Genomic DNA, 12,745 nt, shown 5'->3' with positions numbered 1-12,745 from the left:
AAATGGATGGGGCAAAATACCATCAGATTCTTGAGGAAAACCTGCTTCCCTCTGCCAGAAAGTGGTCAATGGAAAGAGGGTTTACCTTCCAGTATGACAATGACACAAAGCACACAGCAAAAATGAGGTGAATGCTCTTGCATGGACTAGTCAGAGTCCAGACTTAAAACCCATTGAAAATCTGTGGAATGACTTGAAGACTGCCGTCTACAAATGGTCACCATCAAATTTAACTGAACTTGTGCAGTTCTGCAAAGAAAAGTGGGCAAATATTGCAAAGTCTATATGTGCAATGTTGGTGTTATATGTTTCACTTGAATATCGTAAGTTGCACTGAGTAAATACAGCTGGATAAAACAAAAACTGTGTCTGTCTTCATTTCAGGCTGAAAGGCAACAAAATGTGATTGTTAAAGGGGGATGATTCCTTTCTATAACCGTTGTATGACCTAGAGTCTAGGTAAAATCACATGGACCTCTATTAGGAGCACTGTGGCTATTTCATATCATCAGAGACTGCATAAAGTTTTGTTTTTACTTGGGTGATGTATGGTACAATTAAATCCCTTCACACAGGCTCTCCAGTTAGGTCCACCTGCCAGTCTTTCAGGCGGACCTGATCTGAAGCTCCAAGCAGCTCTATGGGCAGGCTGGGTGTTAAACTTGTCTTTTTACATCTGCCTACTTCTGAGTACATCCAGGGCTGGAGAAAATGGAAAAGGAATGAGTCCTTTTTCTCTTTTTCTCTCTCTCTCTCTCTCTCTCTCTCTCTCTCTCTCTCTCTGGACCTAAACGTGACAAATCTGAAGTAGCCTGATGTAAACAGGGCACAAGTTATCCACAGAGCCATCACCATTCCGCCCTAGTCCATTGTCAAAATTTGGACACAAACTGAACAGGCAAGGCTACCACAAAACTGACATCTGTTCAGCCTAGCTCTGATTCAGAAGGGGATCAGCTCATGGTTCCACTGTTAAGCAGAGCAGAGCAACACCATGTAAAAAGGACCTGAGATAACAGGGGGCATTATAGTTGTATTTTTTCAAGCGCTACTAAGTAGGAAGCACAAGGAAATTGCTGTCTTCATGTACAATATGTACAAACTTTATTTAGGGATATGGTTATACAACACCCTAATAAGATTATCTACAGTCCATGAAGCTTAATCTCTTTAGGGTTAGACCTTAGAGCAATCTTTCTCAGCCATATTTAAAACAGGGCTGAACTTTGCAACAATATATTACTAATAATAATGGCAAGATAATGAAAATTGCAGTGTTCCTTTACATCAATGTTCAGTGGGGTCCCCTTTATATTGGTGGTCACTTGCAAGAATATTTTAACATGGTTTTTTAGTTGGAAGAATGCACCTAACATAGGTGGTAATTAGGAAAGAATCCACCTTTTGTAAGTGGGAGAAGAGCCCCTTACACGAGTAGTCAGTGCAGTGGGAAAAATGCTCTTTAGCCCCCCTTACATTGGTGGTTGGTTGCAGATGGAACCCTTACACTGGTCAGTAGGAAAAAGTCTCATAAAAAAGTAGTCAGTAGGAAGAATACCATCATACAGCGGTTATTCATCTGTAGCAGACACATTCCCATGGTTGCCACGCACCCACACTTTCTAAGCTTTGCTGTGGAAAACCAACATTTTCACAATTGTCACCCTGCCATTTGTTCTTTTTTCTGCACCATAAGTCTTCACAAAAGTATTTGCTCTGCTAAGATCTCAGAGCATCCATGTCATAGCACTGGATGACATACTGCTGAAAGACTCCTCAACCATGGTCATGTTTTCCAGCATTTAAACAGCAATCCAATTTCTTTAAACTTTCAGTTGTGTGCTCAGCTTCAAGAAATCTGCCCTTCAGCCTATTCCCATTGTCTGCAGTATTTGGATTGACCTTGGACATAGCCCAGGGAATTTTCCTTCCCCAGGAAAAGATTGCTTCTCTGGGGTCCCAACTGTCATCAGAGTTAGGCAACGCATGACTCACTTCTGTATGAAGGTTCTGGGCCTAAGAGTAGCCTCCGTTGAAGGTGGTCCCCTTTGCTCCATTTCACTTAGGACCCTTGAAGAGCAACATTCTTTGGATCACGCACTACTGCTGTATAGCTAGTCAAAAATCTCCCTGTTATGGTGAATTTTCGACTCAGCCCTAGAATCCAGGAAGTCTTTCCTTCCCTCTTCCTGGAAGGTGGTAATGACAGCCACAGGCCTAAAAAGCTGGGGCAGGGTCTACAATTTCCTTATTGTCCATAGAAACTGGGTCCCTACAGGAGTCGAAGCTCCTCATCAACATTCTAGAACCTAGAGCCATAAGACTGACTCTTCTACACTGGATCCATCTCCTAACATGGTCACCCCATCAGGGTGCAGTGTGACAATGCCACAGCTGTGGCTTACATGAAACACCAAGTAGGTACCAAAAGTCAGGCAGCCTTGAAGGAAGCATGTCTAATTTACTCCTGGGTGAAAGTACACATTCCTATTCTGTCTACTAACTACATACAGGGATTGGTACATTGCAAAGTGGACTTTGAGTTTCCAACACTTGGAAGAGATCTTCTTGATCCCCTGTCAGAATTAGGGAACACCAGTTGTGGACATCATGGCCGTAGTGATTTCTTTGGTTAATATTCAGACTGGTGTATGCTTTCCCTCCATTGAGTATTCTTTCTCGATTACTCTGCATGTTAGAAGAGACTAATTACAGTGGAGCTCATTGGCCCAGGAGAACTTGGTACATGGACATACAGAGTCCTGGCAAATGAACCTTGCCCTCTTCCAAACAGGCCAGGTCTCTTTTCACAGGGTCCTCTGATCCATTCTGCTTGTCAGTTGCTGGCTGTAACAGTATGGCCATTGAAACCCAGTTCCTGGGGGAAAAAAAATAGGAGCATTTCTGACTGTCACTTTTACCTTGCTCAAGGTAAGAAAAAATACCTCTTGTAGGATCTACCATTGCATCTTGAAGACAAAACAAGGCATCTCTACCACCAGGAATATTCTATTCCTCACATTCTAGCTTTCCTCCAGTCTGGCCTGGACCAGCATATGACTTTTAGAATTTTAAAATGACAGGTTTCTGCCATTTCCATTCCAGATACCATTGGCTTTATATTCTTGTCAAGATGTTTGCACAGGTAACTGCTCATGTCAATCCCACACTTTGAACTCCCTTGTCTCCCTTGGATATGCATCTGAGTAAAAGGAAGGTTTTTGTATTTCAATGGTTTTTATTAATTTATAACAATTAACACAGGAGCAACAAATCACGCCACGCAGGAGCTATCAATTGCACATAGAGGAACTAGAAATTAGAGAAATCAGTGCTCTAACACCAAAAAAGGAAGGTTTTTGAAGATCCAAATGACTAATTTGGTAAATCCCACGGGGGATCTTGCCAGTAAGGTAGCCATTCCCTTTGTCAGGTGGATATTTTTTTATAAGGAACCATGTGTTATATAGACAAAATGGTCCTGAGACCTAGACCCTCCTTTCTCTCTGTGGTGGTCTCTTCTTTTGACCTCAATGAATAGATTATCCTACCTTCCCCAAGTCCTGCCCTAAAGCATGGCAAGAAGATTTCTCTCCACTGCCTGGATGTGGTCTGAGCAACATCATCTTCTTTCAGAGAAGCCTAGTCCCTCTTTTGTCCTCCCCGAGGATCCCTAGAAGGGAGATCCTGCTTCTCTTCCAGCTAATTCCCAGAGCTTATGGGTTCAAGGAAAATGGTTCCTCCCTTCCCTATCCCATTCCACCAGATCTATGTGTGTTTCTTGGGCTTTTCAGCATCAAGCATCCATTTTGCAGTTTTGCAAGGCCTACCATCTGGTTGTACCTTCCAGGCCTCTGCTGATGAGAGCTTCAACTGAATGGGCTTCAAGCAGCCATCTAAAAATGAAGGGTCTGTTGGTCCTTGTTTTCTGTGGGCCAGTCTCCTGTTGTTTGCTATTTTGTGTTCCTTCCCTCTGTTTATTGCTTGGGGATGTCCCATGGACAATACGTTTTGTACTGTACTCCAAGATATGGAAGTTACAGATACAGTGGGGCAAAAAAGTATTTAGTCAGCCACCAATTGTGCAAGTTCTCCCACTTAAAAAGATGAGAGAGGCCTGTAATTGGCATCATAGGTAGACCTCAACTATGAGAGACAAAATGAGGAAAAAAAAATCCAGACAATCACATTGGCTGATTTGGAAATAATTTATTTGCAAATTATGGTGGAAAATAAATATTTGGTCAATATCAAAAGTTCATCTCAATACTTTGTTATATATCCTTTGTTGGCAATGACAGAGGTCAAACGTTTCCTGTAAGTCTTCACAAGGTTGGCACACGCTGTTGCTGGTATGTTGGCCCATTCCTCCATGCAGATCTCCTCTAGAGCAGTGATGTTTTGGGGCTGTCGCTGGGCGACACGGACTTTCAACTCCCTCCAAAGGTTTTCTATGGGGTTGAGATCTGGAGACTGGCTAGGCCACTCCAGGATCTTGAAATGCTTCTTACAAAGCCACTCCTTCGTTGCCCGGGCGGTATGTTTGGGATCATTGTCATGTTGGAAGACCCAGCCACGTTTCATCTTCAATGCCCTTGCTGATGGAAGGAGGTTTGCACTCAAAATCTCACAATACATGGCCCCATTCATTCTGTCCTGTACATGGATCAGTCGTCCTGGTCCCTTTGCGGAGAAACAGCCCCAAAGCATGATGTTGCCACCCCCATGCTTCACAGTAGGTATGGTGTTCTTTGGATGAAACTCTCCTCCAAACATGTCGAGTTGTGTTTCTTTCAAACAGTTCTATTTTGGTTTCATCTGACCATATGACATTCTCCCAATCCTCTTCTGGATCATCCAAATGCTCTCTAGCAAACTTCAGACGGGCCCGGACATGTACTGGCTTAAGCAGGGGGACATGTCTGGCACTGCAGGATCTGAGTCCCTGGCGGCATGGTGTGTTACTGATGGTAGCCTTTGTTACGTTGGTCCCAGCTTTCTGCAGATCATTCACTAGGTCCCCCCGTGTGGTCCTGGGATTTTTGGTCACCGTTCTTGTGATCATTTTGACCCCATGGGGTGAGATCTTGCGTGGAGCCCCAGATCGAGGGAGATTATCAGTGGTCTTGTATGTCTCTTCCATTTTCTAATTATTGCTCCCACAGTTGATTTGTTCACACCAAGCTGCTTGCCTATTTCAGATTCAGTCTTCCCAGCCTGGTGCAGGTCTACAATTTTGTTTCTTGTGTCCTTTGACAGCTCTTTGGTCTTCACCATAGTGGAGTTTGGAGTGTGACTGTTTGAGGTTGTGGACAGGTGTCTTTTATACTGATAACAAGTTCAAACAGGTGCCATTGATACAAGTAATGAGTGCAGGACTGAGGAGCCTCTTAAAGAAGAAGGTACAGGTCTGTGAGAGCCAGAAATCTTGCTTGTTTGTAGGTGACCAAATACTTATTTTCCACCATAATTTGCAAATAAATTCTTTCCAAATCAGCCAATGTGATTGTCTGGATTTTTTTTCTCATTTTGTCTCTCATAGTTGAGGTCTACCTATGATGCCAATTACAGGCCTCTCTCATCTTTTTAAGTGGGAGAACTTGCACAATTGGTGGCTGACTAAATACTTTTTTGCCCCACTGTAGGTCAAAATTCCCATTTTTCCTTTAACCTCTGAAGGACCGCCCATCCGCAATGTACTGTAGACAGGCAGCTGTTTGGAAGCAAAGCAACTTACTGATATGCCAACTTACCCTCCCCTGCCAACACCCCCTGTGATTGTACACAGTGGGAGCCTGGCAGCAAGTCCTAGCCAATGTTTCATGGCCAGGACAGGCTGATTGGCTGTGTCTGATCAGAGCCCTGTGTTGACAATCAACACAGAGCTCTGTACAGATAGAACAATCTTTCTGTTTCTTGACTTTGCAAGGTGGGGATACGAAACAAAGATCTGTTAGTAAAAGCAGCAGGATTCACACATTACACCAGTGTTTCTCAACTCCAGTCCTCATGGACCCCCAACAGGTCATGTTTTCAGGATTTCCCTCAGATGAAACAGCTGTGGTAATTACTAATGCAGTGAAACTGATCAAATCACCTGTGCAAAATAATGGAAATCCTGAAAACATGACCTGTTGGGGGTCCATGAGGACTGGAATTGAGAAACACTGCATTACACATTGCTAGGCACACATTTAACCCCTTGATTGGCCTGATCACTGTATTAGTATCACTGGTGATGTCAGTCAGTTCCCCCCTGTGTTAGTGTCAGATTGCTCACCACACTATCGCAGTCCCATTATAAGTTGCTGATCACTGCCATTAGTGTTATAAATAAAAATGCCGATATATACAATAGTTTGTAGATAGTATAACTTTCCCACAAATCAATCAAAATACACTTATTGAGGTTTTTTTTAGCAAAGATGTGTAGCAAAATACGTTTTTGACAAAATTTATGAGGAAATTTGATTTTTTTTTTCTTTTTTGGACATGTTTTATAGCAGAAAGTAAAAAAGAATTTTTTTTTTTAAATGTGCTTTTTTTAGTTGTTTTTTTAGTTTGAATCACAAAAAATAAAAAAAAACTCAGGTTGTGATCAAATACCACTAAAGGAAAACTCTATTTATGTGAAAAAAATAAATACATTTTGTTTCGTTTGCATGACTGTGCAATTACGAGTTGAAGTGGCAGAGTGCTATATAGGAAAAATGGCCTGGTCATGAAGGGGGTAAAACCATCTGGAGCTCAGGTGGTTAATAGTGCTACACCAGATTAAATTTAAAAAAAGTTAGCAATATTAGAGTTGACCACTAGATGTCACATCCTCCCTCTGAACTGAGAAGAATGTGCCAAAGGGAGAACAGCAATTTTTTTTAAATACTTTATCAGTTTCATGTCATAGAGCGATTGTTGTGGCCTACCGACTCCCACAACCAAGAAGCCAGAACCATGATACACATACAATAATTAAGTCAACAGTGGGATCACCATATATAGATCAGCATAGATAAAGGCCATCAAAGCAGTAACTCTGTAGCTCCCCTCCCCCAAAAGCCCCTGACAAAACTTAAATCCTGTATATTTTAACTTTTTCAATACAAGTAGAAAAAGACTAAAAGGTAAGAAAAAGTGGGGGAGAGGGGGTAGGGGTAAGGAGAGAAAATTGGTGCACTGCCCGAGGAAGACTGGGTGAAGGAAGTCTGATGGAGTCAGAGATTGTACCTCAAAAGGAATGAGCATCACAATTGGGAGCCCAGAATATCCTGGTATTCAGATGTGAAAGTAAATTCCGTCCAGTAATACCTTATTTTATGAACCCATTTTTCTCTTTTGTGCACTGAAGCCAAAAGATCCTCCATGCCAGGGTACTAGGTGTAATCCTAGACTCACATCTGTCCTTTCAGCCCCAAATCCAATCACTGTCTAAATCATGTAGACTTCACCTCCGCAACATCTCCAAGATACACCCGTTCCTAACCTCAGAAACCACTAAGCAACTTATTCACTCCCTGGTTATATCTCGTCTTGACTATTGCAACTCCCTCCTCATTGGCCTACCTCATCGCAGGCTATCCCCTCTTCAGTCTATCATGAATGCTGCTGCCAGACTCATCCACCTTATTAACCGTTCTGTATCTGCCACCCATCTCTACCAATCCCTCCATTGGCTTCCCATTGCCCAATGGATAAAATTCAAAACATTAACAATAACGTATAAAGCCATTTATAACTCTGCCCCAAATTACATCACCGATCTTGTCTCCAAATATCACCCAAACCGCACTCTCCCCTCGTTGCACGACCTCCTGCTCTCTAGCTTCCTTGTCTCCTCCTCCCATGCTCATCTTCAGGACTTCTCCAGAGCTTACCCCATCCTCTGGAACTCTCTACCCCAATTTATCAGATTGCCTACTCTGCTCACTTTTAGGCAATCTCTGAAAACTTATCTCTTCAGGGAAACCTATCCTGCCCTCAGCTAATATTGGAATCTTCTACTCCTCCTACCAGTCCATCCCCCACAGTTACTACCTTTTGCACCACTAGCCCCTCCCTCTTAGATTGTAAGCTCCAAGGAACAGGGCCCTCCTAACCCTCTTGTATTGAACTGTATTGTTGCTGTATAGTCTCCCGTTATATTGTAAAGCACTGATCAAACTGTTGGCGCTATATATAAATCCTGAATAATAATTAGTTAACCTTGGCAAACCAAGTCCCAATGGAAGGGAGTGTGGTTTGTTTCCAGAAAAGTAGGATACATGCCTTTGCAGCATTCAGCAATTGAACTAAGAGGGAACTCTTTTAATGCTTCAAGGACATGGGGGGTCAAATGCAACAGGAAAGCGCCTGCATCATCTGGCATCTGGATATCCGTAAACCTCTGAATCCAGTGTTTAATTTGTGACCAGAAATCATTAAAGCCCTTACAGAAAATGTGAAGCATGGATCCCACCTCCTTTGAGATCTCCACCATAGCGAGGAGCACTGTGGTAACAGTTGATGTAAGGTTTAGGGGACTCTATACCATCTAGTTAAAATTTTGTATCCAGTTTCCTGAATCTTACTATTGATGGAGGCCTTATGAGTCATCTGTAAAATCCTGTCCCTTTGTTGTTCTGTAAAAGTAGTACCCAAAGCATGTTCCCGCTTGAGAAGGTACTCCGGAGGTGACAAGTTCTGCGGGTGTGATAATATCCGATATGACTGTGACAGTCCATGTGGAATCATTTCCTTTGATAAGCAAAGATTTTCAAACTCTGTCAGGGTTGTAAGAGAGAGTACCCTTCCCCAGTGGTGAGTTAGTAATGCAGTTGTAGTGCCTTCCACAGTGGGAGAGGGGGCTCATACATGGCTTGAATTTCAGGTAGGGAGCACCAATGGCCTCCCGCATAGAAATGTTGCAAGCGGAATTGTATGGTTTTAAGAGTGGAGAGAAAACTGTCATGTAAACCCGGGGGTGAAGCTTGGGTGAGAGATGACAGGGGTCAAGCTAGAAGGCGATAGCGCTGATAGGGTTGGGTTTTTGTCTGTCTGTTTGAGCATAAGGGTAGCTCCGATAATCTAGGTGGGCGTATCAGTGTCTGGGTACTTCATGAGCGAGCCATGGCCTCCCAATGCACATTCTGAGAAAGACTGATCAAAATATACCCATTGTTTCCCCTCTTCTGGAAAGCACCAGCTCAGGATGCAAGCCAAATGTGACGCTCTGTAATGTTTATGGACATCCGGCAGGCCAATGGCTCCTAGAGACTTAGGCCGTGTCAAAAGGTGGTAATTAGGCCTATGCGCCTTGCCCGCCAATAAGAATTTTCCAAATCCACTTCTTTATTGTTTAAGGAAAGCCCCCGGTAGATATATCGGCATGGTCGACAGGAGTTTTGTTTGTCCACTTTGCAAGGTTCCTCTTGACCTGGCCTAAGAATGGAGGGAAGTTTGCCGAGAAAATATCCTCAGTCCTAGGAGTAAGGAAGATTCCTTGATATTTAGGATTGGATGGGGTGCACTTAAAAGGAAAGTGGGGTTACAGTGCTGTGCATATCAAGGGAGGCATAGTGAGATTCATGGCTTCTGATTTTTGTCAATTAATGTTAAAGTTAGAAAGGATGCCTTATTCCCTGAGTTCAGACAGTAAATTGGGAAGGAAAGTGGTAGGCTGGGTTCCTGTGTTATTAGCTTAGGAACACTTCCTCCCATTTCATACTGCAGGATGCTGGCTGGAGGTGATAATCAAACACTTGTTTCCTGGACTTAGCTAGTAGGAGGGCTGTAAAGGAAATCTATTGAAAAGTAATTTTTTAGTGTGTAAAAGCAGAACATATGTCATTATATTAACACATTTTAAAATGCTTTAAGAACCTGGTGGTGCATCTCTGGGATAATTTTTTGTCCCCCCCCCCCCCCCCCAAGCCTTGAAAAAAAATGCTCTGGTTACAATGTTCACCTTGAGGCTTGAGCTGTCCCCTGCCATACCTACTCTTCACCACAAGATGTCCTCAATCTTCTGGGTTTAATGACACCTAGCTTCACTCAACCCAAAAGAGTGTAAATGCAGTACATGCCCCCACCCTCTGAGCATAGTGCCCTGCACTCACAGCTGTTTTATGTAGAGAGCTGTGCTGTTCTCATCAGGTCAGAAAAGCCTTAAACTAGAAAATGAGGATCTAGTGCATCACATAAGACCTCAGAAAATGGCAAGTAAAAAAAAAAAAAGCATAACAAACAGCTCATATGGCTTCATGGAGGGAGGATGTTTCTGGGAATGAAAGGGAATGCACTGAGCCCAGAGTTGGGCTTTAAGATATACACAGTCATGGCCGAAATTGTTGGCACCCTTGATATTTTTCCTGAAAATCAAGTATTTCACACAAAAAAGGTATTGCATTAACACATGTTTTGCTATACACATGTTTATTCCCTTTGTATGTATTGGAACAAATATAAAACAGAGGCAGAAAAGCAAATATGACATAATGTCACACAAAACCCCAAAAATGGGCTGGACAAAAGTATTGGCACCCTTAACTTAATATTTGGTTGCACACCCTTTGGAAAACATAACTGAAATCAGTCGCTTCCTGTAACCATCAATAAGCTTCTGACACCTCTCACCCGGAATTTTGGACCACTCTTCCTTTGCAAACAGCTCCAGGTCTCTCTTATTGGAAGGACACCTTTTCCCAACAGCAATTTTAAGATCTCTCCACAGGTGTTCAATGGGATTTAGATCTGGGCTCATTGCTGGCCACTTCAGAACTCTCCAGCGCTTCTTTGCCATCCATTTCTGAGTGCTTTTTGACGTATGTTTGGGGTCATTGTCCTGCTGGAAGACCCAGGATCTTGGACGCAAACCCAGCTTTCTGACACTGGGCCCTACAGTGCGACCCAAAATCCTTTGGTAATCCTCAGATTTCATGATGCCTTGCACACAGTCAAGGCACCCAGTGCCAGAGGCAGCAAAACAACCCCAAAACATCATTGAACCTCCACCATATTTTACCGTAGGTACTGTGTTTTGTTCTTTGTAGGCCTCATTCCGTTTTCGGTAAACAGTAGAATGATGTGCTTTACCGAAAAGCTCTATCTTGGTCTCATCTGTCCACAAGACGTTTTCCCAGAAGGCTTTTGGCTTACTCAAGTACATTTTGGCAAACTGTAGTCTTGCTTTTTTATGTCTCTGTGTCAGCAGTGGGGTCCTCCTGGGTCTCCTGCCATAGCGTTTCATTTCATTTAAATGTCGACGGATAGTTCGCGCTGACACTGATGCTCCCTGAGCCTGCAGGACAGCTTGAATGTCTTTGGAACATGTTTGGGGCTGCTTATCCACCATCCGGACTATTCTGCGTTGCAATCTTTCATCAATTTTCCTCATCCGTCCACGACCAGGGAGATTAGCTACAGTGCCATGGGTTGCAAACTTCTTGATAATGTTGCGCACTGTGGACAAAGGCAAATCTAGTTCTCTGGAGATGGACTTGTAACCTTGAGATTGTTGATATTTTGCCACAATTTTGGTTCTCAGGTCCTCAGACAGTTCTCGTCTCCTCTTTCTGTTGTCCATGCTTAGTGTGGCACAGACAGACACACAATGCAAAGGTTAAGTGAACGTCTCTCCTTTTTATCTGCTTTCAGGTGTGATTTCTATATTGCCCACACCTGTTACTTGCCCCAGGTGAGTTTACAGGAGCATCACATGCTTGTAACATTCTTATTTATCCGCAGTTGTGAAAGGGTGCCAATACTTTTGTCCAGCCCATTTTTGGAGGTTTGTGTGACATTATGTCGAATTTGCTTTCTTTCCTCCCTTTTTTTGTTTTGTCCCAATACACACAAAGGGAATAAACATGTGTATAGCAAAACATGTGTTAATGCAATACGTTTCGTGAGAAATACATGATTTCCTGGAGAAATATCAAGGGTGCCAACAATTTCGGCCATGACTGTATCTAGCCATTACACAAATTTACACCTACAATTCCCCCTCAATTATATAATTGCATTCTCTTCTTCATTTCAGCTAACAGGTGAAGCTATTCTTTTCACACTTTCAGTACTCTTTTTGTTTTTTTTTTTAATTTGACGTTTACAGGACTCAATAGCTCTAGCTGAAATTTACACTTACAAGTGAATGAGGAAGAAGTGACTACTCCTTCCTCTTTTCTCCAAAATCCCATCTGAGCTTTCAATCAGAGACAATATGCACGAAAGGAGATGAGTGGTGCTGCGCTGTCTGTGCTTAGCAAGCCCTTCGTGTTCTGGAAATCTTGTATGTATTATATATGTTCCAGGTGCCATATACAGTGTGTGTATGTATGTATGTGTGTGTGTGTGTGTGTGTATGTATATATGTATATATATATATATATCTATATATCTATATATCTCACGATCATACAAAAATATTTGGTAACTGTATATAACAAATCTACTTTGTATTAAAAGGAAAATGTAAAGCTGCTTTTGTAACATGAACCTCCCTTCCCCTGATGGTTTTTAATCTGGGAACCAAACCAGGGTGTGGTCTTCTTTGAATGCTGGAATAACGATGGGCCCGAGCTTTCAGCTTTTCCACCCAGAATGTACTCTGGCTGTTCATTGATTATTGTCTGAGAGTAAAGATATGAGGTGAGCGGAGAACATTTTTATTTTGACTGTGAAGAACACCAAATTGAATGAAAACATCACATTATAGAATGTTGTAAAGGTCATGAGATGTGAGCTATTTTAATAGGAAATGTAGGTATTTCCT

Source organism: Staurois parvus, unplaced genomic scaffold (genome assembly GCF_062004578.1).
Source record: "Staurois parvus isolate SC_StPar_1 unplaced genomic scaffold, SC_StPar_1.0 ptg000362l, whole genome shotgun sequence".
Taxonomy (NCBI): Eukaryota; Metazoa; Chordata; class Amphibia; order Anura; family Ranidae; genus Staurois; species Staurois parvus.
The sequence above is the reverse complement of the archived record's forward strand: the minus strand, read 5'-3'. Positions refer to the sequence as shown.